General features: G+C 44.1%; 1 protein-coding gene across 1 annotated transcript in view; it reads right to left on the bottom strand.

Moving 5' to 3' along the window:
- LOC139421593 (rho GTPase-activating protein 44-like) overlaps positions 1–2,061 on the bottom strand; it is a 38,722-nt gene extending 36,661 nt beyond the window's left edge. Inside the window, exons 1-2 of the mRNA XM_071172644.1 lie at positions 2,029–2,061; positions 1,759–1,881 (exon numbers count right to left, since the gene is read on the bottom strand). The gene's annotated coding sequence lies outside the window, so the exon portion shown is untranslated. The remainder of the gene's footprint in view (positions 1–1,758; positions 1,882–2,028) is intronic.
- Positions 2,062–20,700: the final 18,639 nt, after the last annotated feature.

Genomic DNA, 20,700 nt, shown 5'->3' with positions numbered 1-20,700 from the left:
ATCACCATACCATATCATATCACCATACCATATCATATCAAAATATCATATCATATCATCATATCATCATATCATACCATATCACCATACCATATCATATCACCATACCATATCATATCACCATACCATATCATATCACCATATCATATCACCATATCATATCACCATATCATATCGCCATACCATATCATATCACCATATCATATCACCATATCATATCACCATACCATATCATATCACCATATCATATCATATCACCATACCATATCATATCACCATACCATATCATATCAAAATATCATATCATATCATCATATCATCATATCATACCATATCACCATACCATATCATATCACCATACCATATCATATCACCATATCATATCATATCACCATATCATATCATATCACCATACCATATCATATCACCATATCATATCATCATATCATCATACCATATCACCATACAATATCATATCATATCACCATATCATATCTCCATACCACCATATCATATCATATCACCATATCATATCGCCATACCATATCATATGATCATACCATATCACCATACCATATCATATCACCATATCATATCACCATATCATATCGCCATACCATATCACCATATCATATTACCATACCATATCATATCACCATACCATATCATCATAATACCATATCATATCACCATACCATATCATATCACCATACCATATCACCATATCATATCATCATATCATATCGCCATACCATATATCACCATACCATATCATATCATCATACCATATCACCATATCATATCATATCACCATACCATATCATATCATCATAATACCATATCATATCACCATACCATATAATATCATCATACCATATATTATCATCATACCATATCATATCACCATATCATATCATATCACCATACCATATCATATCACCATATCATATCACCATACCATATCATATCATCCTACCATATCATATCACCATACCATATAATATCATCATACCATATATTATCATCATACCATATCCTATCACCATATCATATCATCATACCATATCATATCACCATATCATATCATCACACCATACCATATCACATCACCATACCATATCATATCACCATATCATATCACCATACCATATCACCATATCATATCACCATACCATATCACCATACCATATCATATCACCATACCATATCATATCACCATATCATATCATCATACCATATCATATCACCATATCATATCACCATACCATATCATATCACCATACCATATCACCATTTCATATCAACGTACCATATCATCATATCATATCACCATACCATATCACCATACCATATCATATCACCATACCATATCATATCATCATAATACCATATCATATCGCCATACCATATCATATCACCATATCATATCACCATACCATATCACCATATCATATCACCATACCATATCATATCACCATATCATATCATCACACCATATCATATCATCATACCATACCATATCATATCATCATACCATACCATATCATATCACCACACCATATAATATCATCATACCATTTCATATCACCATAGCATACCATATCACCATACCATGCCATATCATCGCACAAGGAAGCAGAACATGTTCCTCTGTCACTGTGAATGGGGATATTATGGACTTTTATTTATTCCTGGTTTATTTGAATAGGACAGGACTCACTGACACATTGCATAAACAAGAATCTGATTGGTCCTTACCGAGGGAGACTTGACGGATTTCTTCTCTCTCTCTTCAGCCCCTTGCTGGCCCTGCAGGCAGGCGGTCAGCTTCTTGTGAGTGCTGTGGGTCACCTGTTTGACCAGATCCAACCGCTTCTCCACCTAAGACCAGCACAGCAACACGTATCAGACACCATGCTAACAAGAAGGTCAGAAATCACACACACACACAGGCACGCACACACACACACACACACAAAAACAGGCAGGCATGCACGCACACACACACACACACACACACTTATTTACCTGCAGAAGATCGTCGCTTAACACTTCCGTTTTTTCTGCCCTAGAAGGAGAAAACATACCAGTCAGGATTGGGTTAGGGTGGAGAGGATATAAGGAGAAAACATACCAGTCAGGATTGGGTTAGGGTGGAGAGAGTAGAAGGAGAAAACATACCAGTCAGGATTGGGTTAGGGTGGAGAGGATAGAAGGAGAAAACATACCAGTCAGGATTGGGTTAGGGTGGAGAGGATAGAAGGAGAAAACATACCAGTCAGGATTGGGTTAGGGTGGAGAGGATAGAAGGAGAAAACATACCAGTCAGGATTGGGTTAGGGTGGAGAGGATAGAAGGAGAAAACATACCAGTCAGGATTGGGTTAGGGTGGAGAGAGAAGGAGAAAACATACCAGTCAGGATTGGGTTAGGGTGGAGAGGATAGAAGGAGAAAACATACCAGTCAGGATTGGGTTAGGGTGGAGAGGATAGAAGGAGAAAACATACCAGTCAGGATTGGGTTAGGGTGGAGAGAGTAGAAGGAGAAAACATACCAGTCAGGATTGGGTTAGGGTGGAGAGGATAGAAGGAGAAAACATACCAGTCAGGATTGGGTTAGGGTGGAGAGAGTAGAAGGAGAAAACATACCAGTCAGGATTGGGTTAGGGTGGAGAGGATAGAAGGAGAAAACATTCCAGTCAGGATTGGGTTAGGGTGGAGAGGATAGAAGGAGAAAACATACCAGTTGGGATTGGGTTAGGGTGGAGAGGATAGAAGGAGAAAACATACCAGTCAGGATTGGGTTAGGGTGGAGAGAGTAGAAGGAGAAAACATACCAGTCAGGATTGGGTTAGGGTGGAGAGGATAGAAGGAGAAAACATACCAGTCAGGATTGGGTTAGGGTGGAGAGAGTAGAAGGAGAAAACATACCAGTCAGGATTGGGTTAGGGTGGAGAGGATAGAAGGAGAAAACATACCAGTCAGGATTGGGTTAGGGTGGAGAGGATAGAAGGAGAAAACATACCAGTCAGGATTGGGTTAGGGTGGAGAGGATAGAAGGAGAAAACATACCAGTCAGGATTGGGTTAGGGTGGAGAGAGTAGAAGGAGAAAACATACCAGTCAGGATTGGGTTAGGGTGGAGAGGATAGAAGGAGAAAACATACCAGTCAGGATTGGGTTAGGGTGGAGAGGATAGAAGGAGAAAACATACCAGTCAGGATTGGGTTAGGGTGGAGAGGATAGAAGGAGAAAACATACCAGTCAGGATTGGGTTAGGGTGGAGAGGATAGAAGGAGAAAACATACCAGTCGGGATTGGGTTAGGGTGGAGAGGATAGAAGGAGAAAACATACCAGTCAGGATTGGGTTAGGGTGGAGAGAGTAGAAGGAGAAAACATACCAGTTGGTATGGGTTAGGGTGGAGAGGATAGAAGGAGAAAACATACCAGTCAGGATTGGGTTAGGGTGGAGAGAGTAGAAGGAGAAAACATACCAGTCAGGATTGGGTTAGGGTGGAGAGGATAGAAGGAGAAAACATACCAGTCAGGATTGGGTTAGGGTGGAGAGGATAGAAGGAGAAAACATACCAGTCAGGATTGGGTTAGGGTGGAGAGGATAGAAGGAGAAAACATACCAGTTGGGATTGGGTTAGGGTGGAGAGGATAGAAGGAGAAAACATACCAGTCAGGATTGGGTTAGGGTGGAAAGAGTAGAAGGCGAAAACATACCAGTCAGGATTGGGTTAGGGTGGAGAGGATAGAAGGAGAAAACATACCAGTCAGGATTGGGTTAGGGTGGAGAGGATAGAAGGAGAAAACATACCAGTCAGGATTGGGTTAGGGTGGAGAGAGAAGGAGAAAACATACCAGTCAGGATTGGGTTAGGGTGGAGAGGATAGAAGGAGAAAACATACCAGTCAGGATTGGGTTAGGGTGGAGAGAGTAGAAGGAGAAAACATACCAGTTGGTATGGGTTAGGGTGGAGAGGATAGAAGGAGAAAACATACCAGTCAGGATTGGGTTAGGGTGGAGAGGATAGAAGGAGAAAACATACCAGTCAGGATTGGGTTAGGGTGGAGAGGATAGAAGGAGAAAACATACCAGTCAGGATTGGGTTAGGGTGGAGAGGGTTTGAATGATTTAACAAGAACACACTCAACAAGCCTCTGGGGAATCTCCTTCAGTACTTTATGTAGTTATTTTAATCAAGTTACAGAGCCTTCAGACAGTATTCATACTCCTTGACTTACTCCACATGTTGTTGTGTTACAGCCTCAATTCAAAATGGGTTAAATGTCTTTTCTTCTCTCACCCATCTCCACACAATACCCCATAATGACAAAGTGAAAACATGCTTTTAGAAATTTTAGCAAATTTATTGAAAATTAAATGCATAAATATGTTATTTACATATAGAAGCACCTTTGACAGCAATTACAGCTGTGAGTCTTTCTGGGTTTCTGAGAGCATTCCACACCTGGATTGTGCAACATTTACCCATAATTCTTCAAGCTCTTCAAATTGGTTGTTGATCATTGCTAGACAACCATTTCCAGGTTTTGCCATAGATTTTCAAGTATATTTAAGTCAAAACTGTAACTCGGCCACTCAGGAACATTCACTGTCTTCTTGGTAAGCAACTCCAGTGTATATTTGGCCTTGTGTTTTAGGTTATTGTCCTGCTGAAAGGTGAATTCATCTCCCAGTGTCTGGTGGAAAGCAGACTGAACCAGGTTTTCCTCTAGGATTGTGTGCTTAGTTCCATTACATTTATTTTTTATCCTGAAAAATCTCCCCAGTCCTCAACGATTACAAGCATATCCATAACATGACGCAGCCACCACTATGCTCTGTTGTAACGGTTTTGACTTGAGGTTATTTTTTTATAGGGGTGCCAGGTAGGTTGTGCCTACCAGAGAAAACATTGGTTTCTCCTTTTAGTTTGGGAGGGAATGAGTCCCATCTGGTCCGTCAAGTCTACACCATACAAAGAACTTATGTAAACGTCAGAAGGGAAATCAACTTTTCATAAACCCTTAAAACATTGAAAGAACTTCAAAAACAACTATTCTTTTGCGTGGGTTGTATTAGCAACATCAATGGATTACACACACATAATAATATAACACAATGAGTTCTGGTTCCTCCAGAAATGTCCTGTACCTCGGGCCTAAAAAGAGTCCCGCCCGGTAAAGGAGTTCAGTGAACTCAAGTGACTTTGGTCACGCAATGTTGGTCCGTTCATTCCGTGTAGCGTAAACCCAGTATTAAATCATACAATCAATATAACCATTTTACCACAGAACTTTAAAGCGTATCTGCTCTTACTAATTCCTCAACTACATCTAACTACATAAATCATCACCGTATACATCATATCAAAACAAATGAAATACCGTATACAAAAAAGGTGGTAGTCAGTCGGTCAGTCAGACAATCCAATCCGCCAACAGATCTCCAGCGGAGAAAGGCCACGAAGAATAGAGAGGAGTAGTCCACGGACGCAAAGAGTGGATCCGATCCTGGGTAAACTCTCAGGCTACAAAACACACGTTTAACAGCAACAAAACAACCGGAATAGAGAAGCTTCGGGAACACATCCTCAGTCACGTCTCCATCACAAACGCCACTTTTGCGCAGCTGATGCTGGCTATTTAATTGGGAATTAAAGGGAAAGCACCCTATTGGAAGGAGAAGCACTGAGACGGCTCAAAATAATTCAGGGCCGTCACACACCCCCTCCCCTGGAAAAAGCCGACCATTGCCCTGGAAGGCACATCTTGGTCGGGGTAACCGAGAAAGGTCTCCTCATCACTTTCCTCTACAAAAATTCTCATGACTTTTTGGAGCTCACGCTCCTCAGCTGAGGGGTCACAGGCCTTAAGGTGTGAGACTTCTGGGTCTGGGAATCCGAGAAAAGTCTCCTCACTTTCCTCTTCAAAGATATCCAAGATCTTGCGGCGCTCAATCGCCTCCAATTCCTCAGCCGAGGGGTAACAGGCCTTAAGGCGTGAGACATGGACAACGCGCATATCTTCACCTGTGTCCTCTTTCACCACTCGGTAGTTCAAAGGGCCCATCTGCTCCACAATCCTATATGGTCCTTGCCATTTAGGAGCGAGCTTGGCAGAGAAGAATTGTTCAGCTTTCGAGTAAGGATGAGAGCGAAGCCACACCCGATCACGAAGCTGAAACTGCATGTCTCGTCTGTTCTTATCATAATTTCTCTTCTGCTTGAGTCGAGCCTGGGTCATGTTCTTTGAGACAAGAGCTCTCAAGTCATGGAGATGGACTACCTGGTCATAGCAAGCAGCGTCTGGAGTAATCTGCTGGGGCTGTAGCACCATATCCAAGGGTCCTCGGAGGGGACGACTTAGGTTCAGCTCTGCAGGTGTGACTCCAGTGGACTCTTGCACAGCAGAATTCAGGGCAAATCGAAACTCGTGAAGGTGCTTGTCCCAGTGTTTGTGCTGGGTCCCTACATAGGAAGCAATCATTGTCTTCAAGGTTCGATTTACTCTCTCAGTGAGATTGGTCTGTGGGTGATAGGCCGTGGTCAACTTCTGTCTCAGGTTCCATCTTTGGCAGGTCTCCTCAAAGAGATCAGAGACAAATTGGGAACCTCGATCAGACAGGATGTAATCAGGCACTCCCCAGCGAGTCAGGATCTCTTTCGTAAGGATGTTAGAGACGGTCCTTGCTGTGGCCTGACGCAGGGAAAAGAGTTCCACCCACTTTGAATAATAATCAACAAACACAAGCATGTACACATTCTGATTGGAGCTTCTAGGAAATGGACCCATCAAATCCACTCCTAGCATTTCCCAAGGTCGGGTAACCACCGTTTGCTGCAACTTGCCAGCAGGCTTTCTACCTTCTGGTTTGTACATTTGACAAACCTGACAGTTTCGGATGTGTGACTTCACATCCATGCTCAGATGTGGCCAGTACAGTAACGCTTGCAACCGCTTGTAGGTTTTGAACCTGCCCAAATGACCAGCTAATGGGTCTTCATGGAAATGTTGAAGCAGTTGTAGGCGTAGAGTTTCAGGTATGTACAATTGGTAGAGGGTTCTGTGTGGTAGTTGTACAACACGGTAGACTTTGTCTTCCAGGATGGTCAGCTTTGTGGTAGGATTGACCATCTTTTCTCCATCTTCCAGGATAGTCTGGTACAAAGCCTGTACTTCTGGATCATCCTGTTGGGCTTTCCATATGGTCTCATCAGAGATGGGAAAGTCTGTTTTGGGCGAGTCTCGACTGCTTGACAGGACAGTAGCACATGCAAAATGAGGGCCACCGTTATCACAAGCAGGAGCCCTGGATAAGGCATCTGGAACAGTGTTGTATTTTCCTTTCCTGTATTCTACTGCAAAGGTGAACTCTTGCAACCGTAGAGCCCATCTTATGAGTCTGGTGCTTGGTTTGTTGGTCTTGAACACCCACACAAGGGAGGAATGGTCAGTGACCACAGTGAAGTGTCTTCCCTCCAGGTAGTACCTCCACTTTTCCAAAGCCCAGACAACTGCAAGGCACTCTTGCTCGGTTGTGGAGTAGTTCCGTTCTGCTCCATTCAATGTCCGACTGGCGAACGCTAGCACTTCTTCAGTGCCAAGTCCAGTCTGTTGGACTAGGACAGCACCAAGTCCAACATCACTTGCATCAGTGTAAACAACAAAAGGGGAATCAAAGTTGGGATGACCTAAAATGGGAGGTGTGACGAGGTGTCGTTTCAGGGTTTCAAAGGATGTCTGGCACTCTGCCGTCCATAGGAATTTCACTCCTTTTCGCTTCAACGCGTTGAGGGGTTCTGCCACCTGGGAGAAGTTCGACACAAACCGATGGTACCATCCAGCCATCCCAAGGAACCGTTGAAGGGCCTTGAGTGTGGTTGGCACAGGAAAATCTTGTACCGCCTTGGTCTTTTCAGGATCCACATGAATGCCGTCGAAAGACACAATATGGCCAAGGAACTTCAGGGAAGTTTGGCAGAAGTTGCTCTTCTTCATATTCACGGTCAGACCAGCTTCTCTTAGCTTGTCCAACACTGCTTGAAGATCTTGAAAGTGTTGTTCTCTGTTCTGGGAGTAGATAATTATATCGTCCAGGTAGACGAAACAGATCTTCCCTTTGAGCTCACCTAACGCAATCTCCATCAGTCTTTGGAAAGTGGCAGGTGCATTCTTTAATCCAAAAGGCATCACCTTAAAGGAAAACAAGCCCTCAGCACAGACAAAAGCAGTCTTGTCCTTGCTTTCCTGGTCCATCTCAACTTGCCAATAACCACTATTGAGGTCAAGGGTAGTGAACACAACAGCGCCAGACAATGACTCCAGGATCTCGTGGATGGTAGGAAAAGGATAGGCATCAGTCTGGGAAACATTGTTGGTCTTCCTATAGTCCACACAAAATCTAAGACCACCAGTCTTTTTTGGGATGAGGACAACAGGAGCAGCCCAAGGAGAGGAGGAACGTTCTATTATATCTTGTGTTAACATATCATTAATGAGTCCCTTTTGGATGATTAGCTTCGCTGGGGACAAACGATATGGCTTTTGCTTGATCGGCATTTCCTGTGTAAGGAATATTTTGTGCTTCAGGAGCCCGGTGCGTCCTAGCCTTGAAGTACATACATCAGCATTATTCTGCAGCTGTTCCAACAGCCTTAACTCCTCTGGATGTTCCAGCTGAGCTCTTCTTACAGCCTGTAAAAGGAGATCGTCAGAAGGATTATCAAGGGTTAGTGGTAACGGAGCAACGGCAGAGAAGACTGCCACATTTGAACCCCAATCATGTAACTTCGTAGCTTCTGATTGGAAGAAATGCTTCTTGCTCGGATTGTATGGAAACCAGTAGCAATTGTGTGCGATATCAATCTGGACACCACTGAAGTACATGAAATCAATTCCCAACACGACAGGAAAAGCAAGGTTCTTGGTTTGTAGGATAACCGAAGGAATCATATAGGAGCGGTTACACAGGCGGAACTCTACCTCACTCCATCCAAGTGGTCGTTTAGCCTCACCATCAGCCAGATAGAGTGGACCTTCTGTCCACGGCTTCAAGTTGTATTGCGGACCTTTAACCTCCTTCCACAGTTTCTCATTGAGCAGGGTGTAGGATGACCCGGTGTCCAGGATGGCTCTTCCTGTCCATGGGCCTATGGACAGGGGTAACACCAGTTGGTGCGGTATGAACTGAAAGGAAGGGGATGTCGATGCGGGGGCGTAGGCAGTGACTCTTGGGATTTCAGCTCTGGTTAAAGCACCCAGAGAAGGATGGTCATTCCTGCGAAGAGAGTTAGGCGTGTTGGCCGGTTGTGATTTGTGGTTTCTGGAAGGGTTTTCTTGATACGGTCTTGGACATGTAGCTGAAGAATGTCCCTTTTGGCTACATCTCCAACAGAACATGAGAGAGGTCATGGCTTGAGACTCTGGCTGTTGTTGATGGTCTGTCTTGGGTAACGGTTTGGGTGTCTGTTTCTTTCTTTGGTCATATTGCTGTTGGCATTCTCTGTCCTTCTCAAACTGCTGTCCCAAGCGAACCAGTCCATCGACAGTGGTGACTCGTTCTCGGAGTTGACTGGCTAGTAGTGGGTTGATGTTCTTCAAGATCAATTTAATGACCTCTTCCTCCTCAATGCCAGGTTTCCACCTTCTGCACAGGGAGTGGTAACCGTATGCAAAGTCACGGATACTCTCTTTCTCTCTTTGCACTCGATTCCTGACTCTGTCTGCCAGCTCATCTGTGTAGTCCTCAGACAGAAATGCAGAGGAAAACTTGGCCTCAAAGTCAGCCCAGGAGGTAGTGGTGAGACGTGCCACATCCCACCAGTCTCGAGCTGTCCCATGCAACACATTCCTCAATGTGGCAAGGAGTTCTTCGTCAGCCAGGGGATTGAGGGCAAGAAAGTCACGACATCTTTCTAGGTACATTAGCGGATCCGGACTGTCATCTTTTTTCCCAAAGGTGGGAAATTGCAATTTAATGGGCATCGCCCCCACATGACGTCTACTCAATTCACCATGAACAAACGAGCTAGGAGGGATTGAGGAAGTAGAGGGGGAGGGAGTTATCGGACAATGAAAATGAACACCAGGATGCATGGTGGATTGCATCCTGCAAGGGGTGGCTGTAGCATGGCCTTGTCTTGGCTCTTCAGAGGTGCCAGCTTGGCCCTCAGTGGTCTGAACAGAAGTGGACACTAGAGAAACTCTGTGTAAGGAGTTGTGCCTAATGGAGGCCATGTCCACAGACACGTCATCCAACATTTTAACACAATTAGAGAGCTCTGTTTGCAAGTGGTCTACAGTGTTAACCATGGGAGAAAAAACAGAATTAACGTCCTTGAGGACCTCAGTGTGATGATGTTGCAGGCGCCATTGGAGAGTGGCAGTGAGTTGGTTTCGTTGGTAGTCAAACTGCCTGTCCATGGCACCAGTAATTTCCCGTCTTCCACTCTCACTGAGCTCTGTCAGTGTGTGGGTTAGAGTGCTCAGTGAGTTTCTGAATTCCATGGCACTCTGTTGTTGCTCTTCCCTCAGACATTTGAATTTATCGTGGATAAGAGTTTGGAGATGTTGTTGAGTCCGACGAATATCAAGGATGTCACCTTGAAGTTGTAAAACTACAACCTCTGGAGATAAACCAGACAATGGAGGAAGGTTGGGTGTCAGATGGAGGGCGGGCTCAGTACTTTCACACAGATCCATGTCAATAAGTGAGTAACTGGTTAGACCTCCTGTGGCCTGTGGTCCAGACCGAGCATTCAGATTCCCAGGGCTCTGGCCCAAATCAACTCCATTATCTCCATTCCCATTATGATTTGTGTTGTCAGCTTGATGGTCAGAATGGCCCTGTGTATTCCCATTGACAGGTATGAAATGGATGAGCACATTATCTTGGGGTGAATCCATTGTTTTAATTCCACACAAAAGATTTGCTTTGGTTAGTTCTCAATGTTGTGCTGTCCCATCTGGGGTGCCATTTTTTATGTAACGGTTTTGACTTGAGGTTATTTTTTTATAGGGGTGCCAGGTAGGTTGTGCCTACCAGAGAAAACATTGGTTTCTCCTTTTAGTTTGGGAGGGAATGAGTCCCATCTGGTCCGTCAAGTCTACACCATACAAAGGACTTATGTAAACGTCAGAAGGGAAATCAACTTTTCATAAACCCTTAAAACATTGAAAGAACTTCAAAAACAACTATTCTTTTGCGTGGGTTGTATTAGCAACATCAATGGATTACACACACATAATAATATAACACAATGAGTTCTGGTTCCTCCAGAAATGTCCTGTACCTCGGGCCTAAAAAGAGTCCCGCCCGGTAAAGGAGTTCAGTGAACTCAAGTGACTTTGGTCACGCAATGTTGGTCCGTTCATTCCGTGTAGCGTAAACCCAGTATTAAATCATACAATCAATATAACCATTTTACCACAGAACTTTAAAGCGTATCTGCTCTTACTAATTCCTCAACTACATCTAACTACATAAATCATCACCGTATACATCATATCAAAACAAATGAAATACCGTATACAAAAAAGGTGGTAGTCAGTCGGTCAGTCAGACAATCCAATCCGCCAACAGATCTCCAGCGGAGAAAGGCCACGAAGAATAGAGAGGAGTAGTCCACGGACGCAAAGAGTGGATCCGATCCTGGGTAAACTCTCAGGCTACAAAACACACGTTTAACAGCAACAAAACAACCGGAATAGAGAAGCTTCGGGAACACATCCTCAGTCACGTCTCCATCACAAACGCCACTTTTGCGCAGCTGATGCTGGCTATTTAATTGGGAATTAAAGGGAAAGCACCCTATTGGAAGGAGAAGCACTGAGACGGCTCAAAATAATTCAGGGCCGTCACACTGTCCACTATGATTCCCTCATCAATCTACACACAATACCCCATTTTGACAAAGCGAAAACAGTGTTTTTCTAAATGTACATAAGAAAGTAATTATTCAGACCCTTTGCTGTGAGACTTGGAATTGAGCACTGTGGTAAATTCAATTGATTGGACATGCTTTGGAAAAGCACATATCTGTCTATATAAAGTTCCACAGATGAAAGTGCATATCAGAGAAAAAAACCAAGCCATGAGGTTGAAGGAACTGTCGGTAGAGCACCGAGACAGGATTGTGTCGAGGCGCAGATCTGGGGAAGGTTACCAACAAAATATCTGTAACATTGAAGGTCTCAGAACACAGTGGCCACTGTGTTCTCCCATGTTCTCCCATCTTCCTCTGTGGAGATGGGAGAACCTTCCAGAAGGACAACCATCTCTGCAGCACTCCACCAATCAGGCCTTTATGGTAGAGTGGCCAGACGGAAGCCACTCCTCAGTAAAAGGCACATGACAGCCAGCTCGGAGTTTGCCAAAAGGCACCTAAAGACTCTCAGACCATGAAAAACAAGATTCTCTGGTCTGATGAAAGCAAGATTAAACTCTTTGGCCTGAATGCAAAGCACCACATCCGGAGGAAACCTGGCACCATCCCCATGGTGAAGTAGCATCATGCTGTGGGGATGTTTTTCAGCGGCAGGGACTGGGAGACCAGTCAGGATTGAGGGAAAGATGATCAGAGAGATCCTTGGTGAAAACCTGCTCCAGAGCGCTCAGAACCTCAAATACAGGTGTGCCAAGCCTGTTCTGTCATATCCAAGAAGACTCGAGGCTGTAATCGCTGCCAAAGGTGTTTCAACAAAGTACTGAGTAAAGGGTCTGAATGTAAATGTAATATTTCAGTTTTTTTATATATACAGTCGTGGCCAAAAGTTGAGAATCACACAAATATTAATTTTCACAAAGTTTGCTGCTTCAGTGTCTTTAGATATTTTTTGTCAGATGTTACTATGGAATACTGAAGTATAATTACAAGCATTTCATAAGTGTCAAAGGCTTTCATTGACAATTACATGAAGTTGATGCAGAGTCAATATTTGCAGTGTTGACCCTTGTTTTTCAAGACCTCTGCAATCCGCCCTGGCATGCGGTCAATTAACTTCTGGGCCACATCCTGACTGATGGCAACCCATTTGGAGTTTGTCAGAATTTGTGGGTTTTTGTTTGTCCACCTGCCTCTTGAGGATTGACCACAGGTTCTCAATGGGATTAAGATCTGGGGAGTTTCCTGGCCATGGACACAAAATATAAATGTTTTGTTCCCCGAGCCACTTAGTTATCACCTTTGCCTTATGGCAAGGTGCTCCACCATGCTGGAAAAGGCATTGTTCGTCACCAAACTGTTCCTGGATGGTTGGGAGAAGTTGCTCTCGGAGGATGTGTTGGTACCATTCTTTATTCATGGCTGTGTTCTTAAGCAAAATTGTGAGTGAGCCCACTCCCTTGGCTGAGAAGCAACCCCACACATGAATGGTCTCAGGATGCTTTACTGTTGGCATGACACAGGACTGATGGTAGCGCTCACCTTGTCTTCCTTGTCGCTCACAAAGCTTTTTTCCGGATGCCCCAAACAATCGGAAAGGGGATATATCAGAGAAAATGACTTTACCCCAGTCCTCAGCAGTCCAATCCCTGTACCTTTTGCAGAATATCAGTCTGTCCCTGATGTTTTTCCTGGAGAGAAATGGCTTCTTTGCTGCCCTTCTTGACACCAGGCCATCCTCCAAAAGTCTTCGCCTCACTGTGCATGCAGATGCACTCACACCTGCCTGCTGCCAATCCTGAGCAAGCTCTGTACTGGTGGTGCCCCGATCCCGCAGCTGAATCAACTTTAGGAGATGGTCCTGGTGCTTGCTGGACTTTCTTGGGCGCCCTGAAGCCTTCTTCACAACAATTGAACTGCTCTCCTTGAAGTTCTTGATGATCCGATAAATGGTTGATTTAGGTGCAATCTTACTGGCAGCAATATCCTTGCCTGTGAAGCCCTTTTTGTGCAAAGCCATGATGACGGCACGTGTTTCCTTGCAGGTAACCACGATTGACAGAGGAAGAACAATGATTCCAAGCACCACCCTACTTTTGAGGCTTCCAGTCTGTTATTCGAACTCAATCAGCATGACAGAGTGATCTCCAGCCTTGTCCTCGTCAACACTCACACCTGTGTTAACGAGAGAATCACTGACATGATATGATGTCAGCTGGTCCTTTTGTGGCAGGGCTGAAATGTAGTGGAAATGTTTTTGGGGGATTCAGTTAACTTGCATGGCAAAGAGGGACTTTGCAATTAATTGCAATTCATCTGATCACTCTTCATAACATTCTGGAGTATATGCAAATTAACATCATACAAACTGAGGCAGCAGACTTTGTGAAAATTAATATTTGTGTTATTTTCGAAACTGTTGGCCACGACTGTACATTTGCAAACATTTCTAAAAATCTGTTTTCGCTTTGTCATTATGGGGTATTGTGTGTAGATTGATGAGGGGGTAAAAACGATTTTATCCGTTTTAGAATAAGGCTGAAATACAACAAAATGTAGAAAAAGTCCATGGGTCTGAACACTTTCAGAATGCACTGTATATATGGCTATAAGAGCAATATGGGGAGCTATATTATCATTAATATTTGTATTTTATCATTTTGGGGGGCTATGTACATTTGTGAACATTTCTAAAAACCTGGTAATAAGAGCCATATGAAGGGATGTCTATAAGAGCTGTATGGTGAGATATATATGTCTATAAGAGCTGTATGGTGAGATATATATGTCTATAAGAGCTGTATGGTGAGATATATATGTCTATAAGAGCTATACAGGGAGATATATATGTCTATAAGAGCTGTATGGTGAGATATATATGTCTATAAGAGCTGTATGGTGAGATATATATGTCTATAAGAGCTGTATGGTGAGATACAGTGGGGCAAAAAAGTATTTAGTCAGCCACCAATTGTGCAAGTTCTCCCACTTAAAAAGATGAGAGAGGCCTGTAATTTTCATCATAGGTACACTTCAACTATGACAGACAAAATGAGAAAAAAAAAGAAAAATCACATTGTAGGATTTTTTATGAATTTATTTGCAAATTATGGTGGAAAATAAGTATTTTTAAGTGGGAGAACTTGCACAATTGGTGGCTGACTAAATAAGTTTTTGCCCCACTGTATATGTCTATAAGAGCCATACAGGGAGATATATATGTCTATAAGAGCTATACAGGGAGCTATATATGTCTATAAGAGCTCTATAGCTCTCTGGGGCGCATGTGTTTTAGAGTATTGGAGTGGTAAGAGTGAACCCATCCAACTCTAATGAAAAACTGAGCAGTTCGATCCAGTTTAATGGAAGCAAGGCCAGCTGTTTTGAATGACTTATTTCTTTGTGTGTATCAGTATCAAACTGAAAGGGTATTGTTGACTAGGCTGAGCAGGATAGAGGACAAAGGTTTCCATATTTCAGCAACCAGCGTCGTGTCCTGTCGGGGAGATACTACCTGAAGTTGTCAAAGAAGATTTGAACCACATACTTTTTTTCCCGTTAACTAATGTAGTTATAGTGTTTCCTACTGAACACAATCTAGGTCTCTAATCTCAGAAGGCAAGTGTTTGGATGGTGTGTGTGTGGGGGGGGGGGGGGGGGGTGGGACTGTGCCCCCATGAACATCCCCTCAGGCCATGGATCTGCCTCATGCTTCAAGTCAATAAATAAACTAAATAATAATAAATAAATAATGAACTAATTTTCCAAGCTGCCAACAGCAGATGCTTCAAGTCCAATTGCAGCAGAGAAACAAACAGGACGGACGAACAGGGCAGTGAATACAGTCTACTGATGTCAATGATGTCAATGTCAATCTCAATGATCACTGCTGATTAGAACCTTGCTGATTAGTACGCTGCTGATTAGAACCCTGCTGATTAGACCCCTGCTGATTAGAACCCTGCTGATTAGACCCCTGCTGATTAGACCCTGCTGATTAGACCCTGCTGATTAGACACCCTGCTGATTAGTACGCTGCTGATTAGTACGCTGCTGATTAGAACCCTGCTGATTAGACCCCTGCTGATTAGAACCCTGCTGATTAGACCCCTGCTGATTAGACCCTGCTGATTAGACCCTGCTGATTAGACCTCTGCTGATTAGAACCCTGCTGATTAGACCACTGCTGATTAGAACCCTGCTGATTAGAACCCTGCTGATTAGAACCCTGCTGATTAGAACCCTGCTGATTAGACCCCTGCGGATTAGACCACTGCTGATTAGAACCCTGCTGATTAGACCACTGCTGATTAGACCCCTGCGGATTAGACCACTGCTGATTAGAACCCTGCTGATTAGAACCCTGCTGATTAGAACCCTGCTGATTAGAACCCTGCTGATTAGAACCCTTGCTGATTAGACACGCTGCGGATTAGACCACTGCTGATTAGACACCCTGCTGATTAGAACCCTGCTGATTAGACACCCTGCTGATTAGACACCCTGCTGATTAGACCACTGCTGATTAGACACCCTGCTGATTAGAACCCTGCTGATTAGACACGCTGCGGATTAGACACCCTGCTGATTAGACACCCTGCTGATTAGACCACTGCTGATTAGACACAATGCTGATTAGACACCCTGATGATTAGACCCTGCTGATTAGACCCTGCTGATTAGACACCCTGCTGATTAGACCCTGCTGATGAGACACCCTGCTGATTGGACACCTGCTGATTAGACTACTGCTGATTAGACACCCTGCTGATTAGACCACTGCTGATTAGCCACCCTGCTGATTAGACACCCTGCTGATTAGACACCCTGCTGATTAGACCACTGCTGATTAGACACCCTGCTGATTAGACCACTGCTGATTAGCCACCCTGCTGATTGGACACCTGCTGATTAGACTACTGCTGATTAGACACCCTGCTGATTGGACACCTGCTGATTAGACTACTGCTGATTAGACACCCTGCTGATTGGACACCTGCTGATTAGACTACTGCTGATTAGACACCCTGCTGATTAGACCCTGCTGATTAGACCCTGCTGATTAGACCCCTGCTGATTAGACCCTGCTGATTAGACACCCTGCTGATTAGACCCCTGCTGATTAGACCCTGCTGATTAGACCACTGCTGATTAGACACCCTGCTGATTTGACCCTGCTGATTAGTACCCTGCTGATTAGAACCTGCTGATTAGACCCTGCTGATTAGACACCCTGCTGATTAGTACCCTGCTGATTAGTACCCTGCTGATTAGAACCTGCTGATTAGACCCTGCTGATTAGACCCCTGCTGATTAGACCCTGCTGATTAGACACCCTGCTGATTAGACACCCTGCTGATTAGTACCCTGCTGATTAGAACCTGCTGATTAGACCCTGCTGATTAGACCCCTGCTGATTAGACCCCCGCTGATTAGACCCCTGCTGATTAGGACCCTGCTGATTAGACACCCTGCTGATTAGACCCCTGCTGATTAGAACCCTGCTGATTAGAACCCTGCTGATTAGACACCCTGCTGATTAGTACCCTGCTGATTAGAACCCTGCTGATTAGAACCCTGCTGATTAGAACCCTGCTGATTAGAACCCTGCTGATTAGACACCCTGCTGATTAGTACCCTGCTGATTAGAACCCTGCTGATTAGAACCCTGCTGATTAGAACCCTGCTGAATAGAACCCTGCTGAATAGAACCCTGCTGATTAGACACCCTGCTGATTAGTACCCTGCTGATTAGTACCCTGCTGATTAGAACCCTGCTGATTAGAATCCTGCTGATTAGACCCTTGCTGATTAGAACCCTGATGATTAGAACGCTGCTGATTAGACCCTTGATTAGAACCCTGCTGATTAGAACCCTGCTGATTAGAACCCTGCTGATTAGACACCCTGCTGATTAGACCCCTGCTGATTAGAACCCTGCTGATTAGAACGCTGCTGAATAGACCCTTGATTAGAACCCTGCTGATTAGAACCCTGCTGATTAGAACCCTGCTGATTAGACCACTGCTGATTAGACACCCTGCTGATTAGACAACCTGCTGATTAGACCCCTGCTGATTAGACACCCTGTTGATTAGACACCCTGTTGATTAGACCCTGCTGATTAGACCACTGCTGATTAGACACCCTGCTGATTAGACACCCTAATGATTAGACACCTGCTGATTAGAACCCTGCTGAATAGAACCCTGCTGATTAGACACCCTGTTGATTAGACACCCTGCTGATTAGACCCCTGCTGATTAGACACCCTGCTGATTAGAACCCTGCTGATTAGAACCCTGTTGATTAGACACCCTGTTGATTAGACACCCTGCTGATTAGACACCCTGCTGATTAGACACCCTGTTGATTAGACACCCTGCTGATTAGAACCCTGCTGATTAGAACCCTGTTGATTAGACACCCTGTTGATTAGACACCCTGCTGATTAGACACACTGCTGATTAGACACCCTGCTGATTAGACACCCTAATGATTAGACACCCTGTTGATTAGACACCCTGCTGATTAGACACCCTGCTGATTAGACACCCTGCTGATTAGACACCCTGTTGATTAGACACCCTGCTGATTAGACACCCTGCTGATTAGACACCCTGTTGATTAGACACCCTGCTGATTAGACACCCTGCTGATTAGACACCCTGCTGATTAGACACCCTGCTGATTAGACACCCTAATGATTAGACACCCTGTTGATTAGACACCCTGCTGATTAGACACCCTGCTGATTAGACACCCTGCTGATTAGACACCCTGCTGATTAGACACCCTGCTGATTAGACACCCTGCTCTGCTGTTTTGCTGTGTGAAGGTTGGATGAGATCCTGGGCCAGGACTTCATCTCAATACTCTATTGTGGCTTCCATCATTCATCTCCTATCCATCTACACTTTGAAGAACCATTTTTGGTTCCAGTTATAACCCTTTTGGTTCCAGTTATAACCCTTTTGGTTCCAGTTATAACCCTTTAGGTTCCAGTTATAACCCTTTAGGTTCCAGTTATAACCCTTTAGGTTCCAGTTATAACCCTTTAGGTTCCAGTTATAACCCTTTAGGTTCCAGTTATAACCCTTTTGGTTCCAGTTATAACCCTTTAGGTTCCAGTTATAACCCTTTTGGTTCCAGTTATAACCCTTTAGGTTCCAGTTATAACCCTTTTGGTTCAAGTTATAACCCTTTAGGTTCCAGTTATAACCCTTTTGGTTCCAGTTATAACCCTTTAGGTTCCAGTTATAACCCTTTTGGTTCCAGTTATAACCCTTTAGGTTCCAGTTATAACCCTTTTGGTTCCAGTTATAACCCTTTTGGTTCCAGTTATAACCCTTTTGGTTCCAGTTATAACCCTTTAGGTTCCAGTTATAACCCTTTTGGTTCCAGTTATAACCCTTTAGGTTCCAGTTATAACCCTTTTGGTTCCAGTTATAACCCTTTAGGTTCCAGTTATAACCCTTTTGGTTCCAGTTATAACCCTTTTGGTTCCAGTTATAACCCTTTTGGTTCCAGTTATAACCCTTTTGGTTCCAGTTATAACCCTTTTGGTTCCAGTTATAACCCTTTTGGTTCCAGTTAGAACCCTTTTGGTTCCAGTTATAACCCTTTTGGTTCCAGGTAGAACCTTTTCCACTGAGGGTTCTACTGATCTGAAAACACAGGTTGTGTCAAAGCAATATGAAGGATGGCTGCCTATTACACAGCCTACTAAAAGACTCTTCTGTCCACGTTCAGCTCATCAGAGTAGATGGGGGAAAGGAGACGAGAAGAGGAAGCCACTTCTAGAGTATTGAGATAGATGACTGAAGGGTAGTGCATCAGTCAGATGAGAGCAGTGAGCCAGAACACTGAATGACCCATCAGCTTAGAACAGCACCCACCACTAGGGTGCTATGAAACATGATGACCAGGAAGTAGGACTGATCTCTGAGGACGTTCGGGTTGGAACTCCCTGACGTTTAATGATGAATAAAATTGTTTTTTTTTTTCACAGATGCATGTCGGATGAGAGGAGCTCTTACACTGAGAGCACATTTACTGAAGAAACGGCTTGTTCATCATGTTCAGAATGACATAATAAAGCACAACATGACAACAAACAGTTAATTTAGGCATATGAATGCTATGATAAACAGAGTCATCTGTTCCAGAAGTATTGAGGGCACAATGTGTGCTGGTCCATGATGCCTCGCTATGTCTGCATCCCAAACGGCACCCTAGTCCCTTTCTAAGTGGCCTTGTATGAGCCGTACTGCCCATGGACAGGTGCTGGTCTAAAGTGGGGCACAATATAGGGAATCTCTGGGTCCTGGTCTAAAGTAGTGCACTATATAGGGAATCTCTGGGTCCTGGTCTAAAGTAGTGCACTATATAGGGAACAGGGTTCCATTTGGAACACAAACTGTGTGTTCTTAACAAAACTCGGAGAACAGGATGAATGAAAACTCTCTCTCTCTCCACTCCGTTCTGTAAGGAGCTCACACACCACAATCTGCCTCAGCATTCCAAGGCAGCCTGACCAAACTGTCCAATCAGAGCTAAGGGGGACACGGGTACTTTCTGTGTGTATGGGCTGCTGGCTGACACAGCAGGAAGCACAACGGCGGCCGGCCCGTCTGACCAGTGGACATGGCCAATACTCTAAGCCTGTAGTAGACTATAGATTAATAATGACTAGAATGCCCTGTAGAACATAGAATTAGAATGACTAGAATGCCCTGTAGAACAAAGAATTAGAATGACTAGAATGCCCTGTAGAACACAGAATTAGAATGACTAGAATGCCCTGTA

The sequence above is a fragment of the Oncorhynchus clarkii genome, chromosome 12 (genome assembly GCF_045791955.1).
Source record: "Oncorhynchus clarkii lewisi isolate Uvic-CL-2024 chromosome 12, UVic_Ocla_1.0, whole genome shotgun sequence".
Classification (NCBI taxonomy): Eukaryota; Metazoa; Chordata; class Actinopteri; order Salmoniformes; family Salmonidae; genus Oncorhynchus; species Oncorhynchus clarkii.
This window is presented reverse-complemented; position numbering and strand designations above follow the sequence as displayed.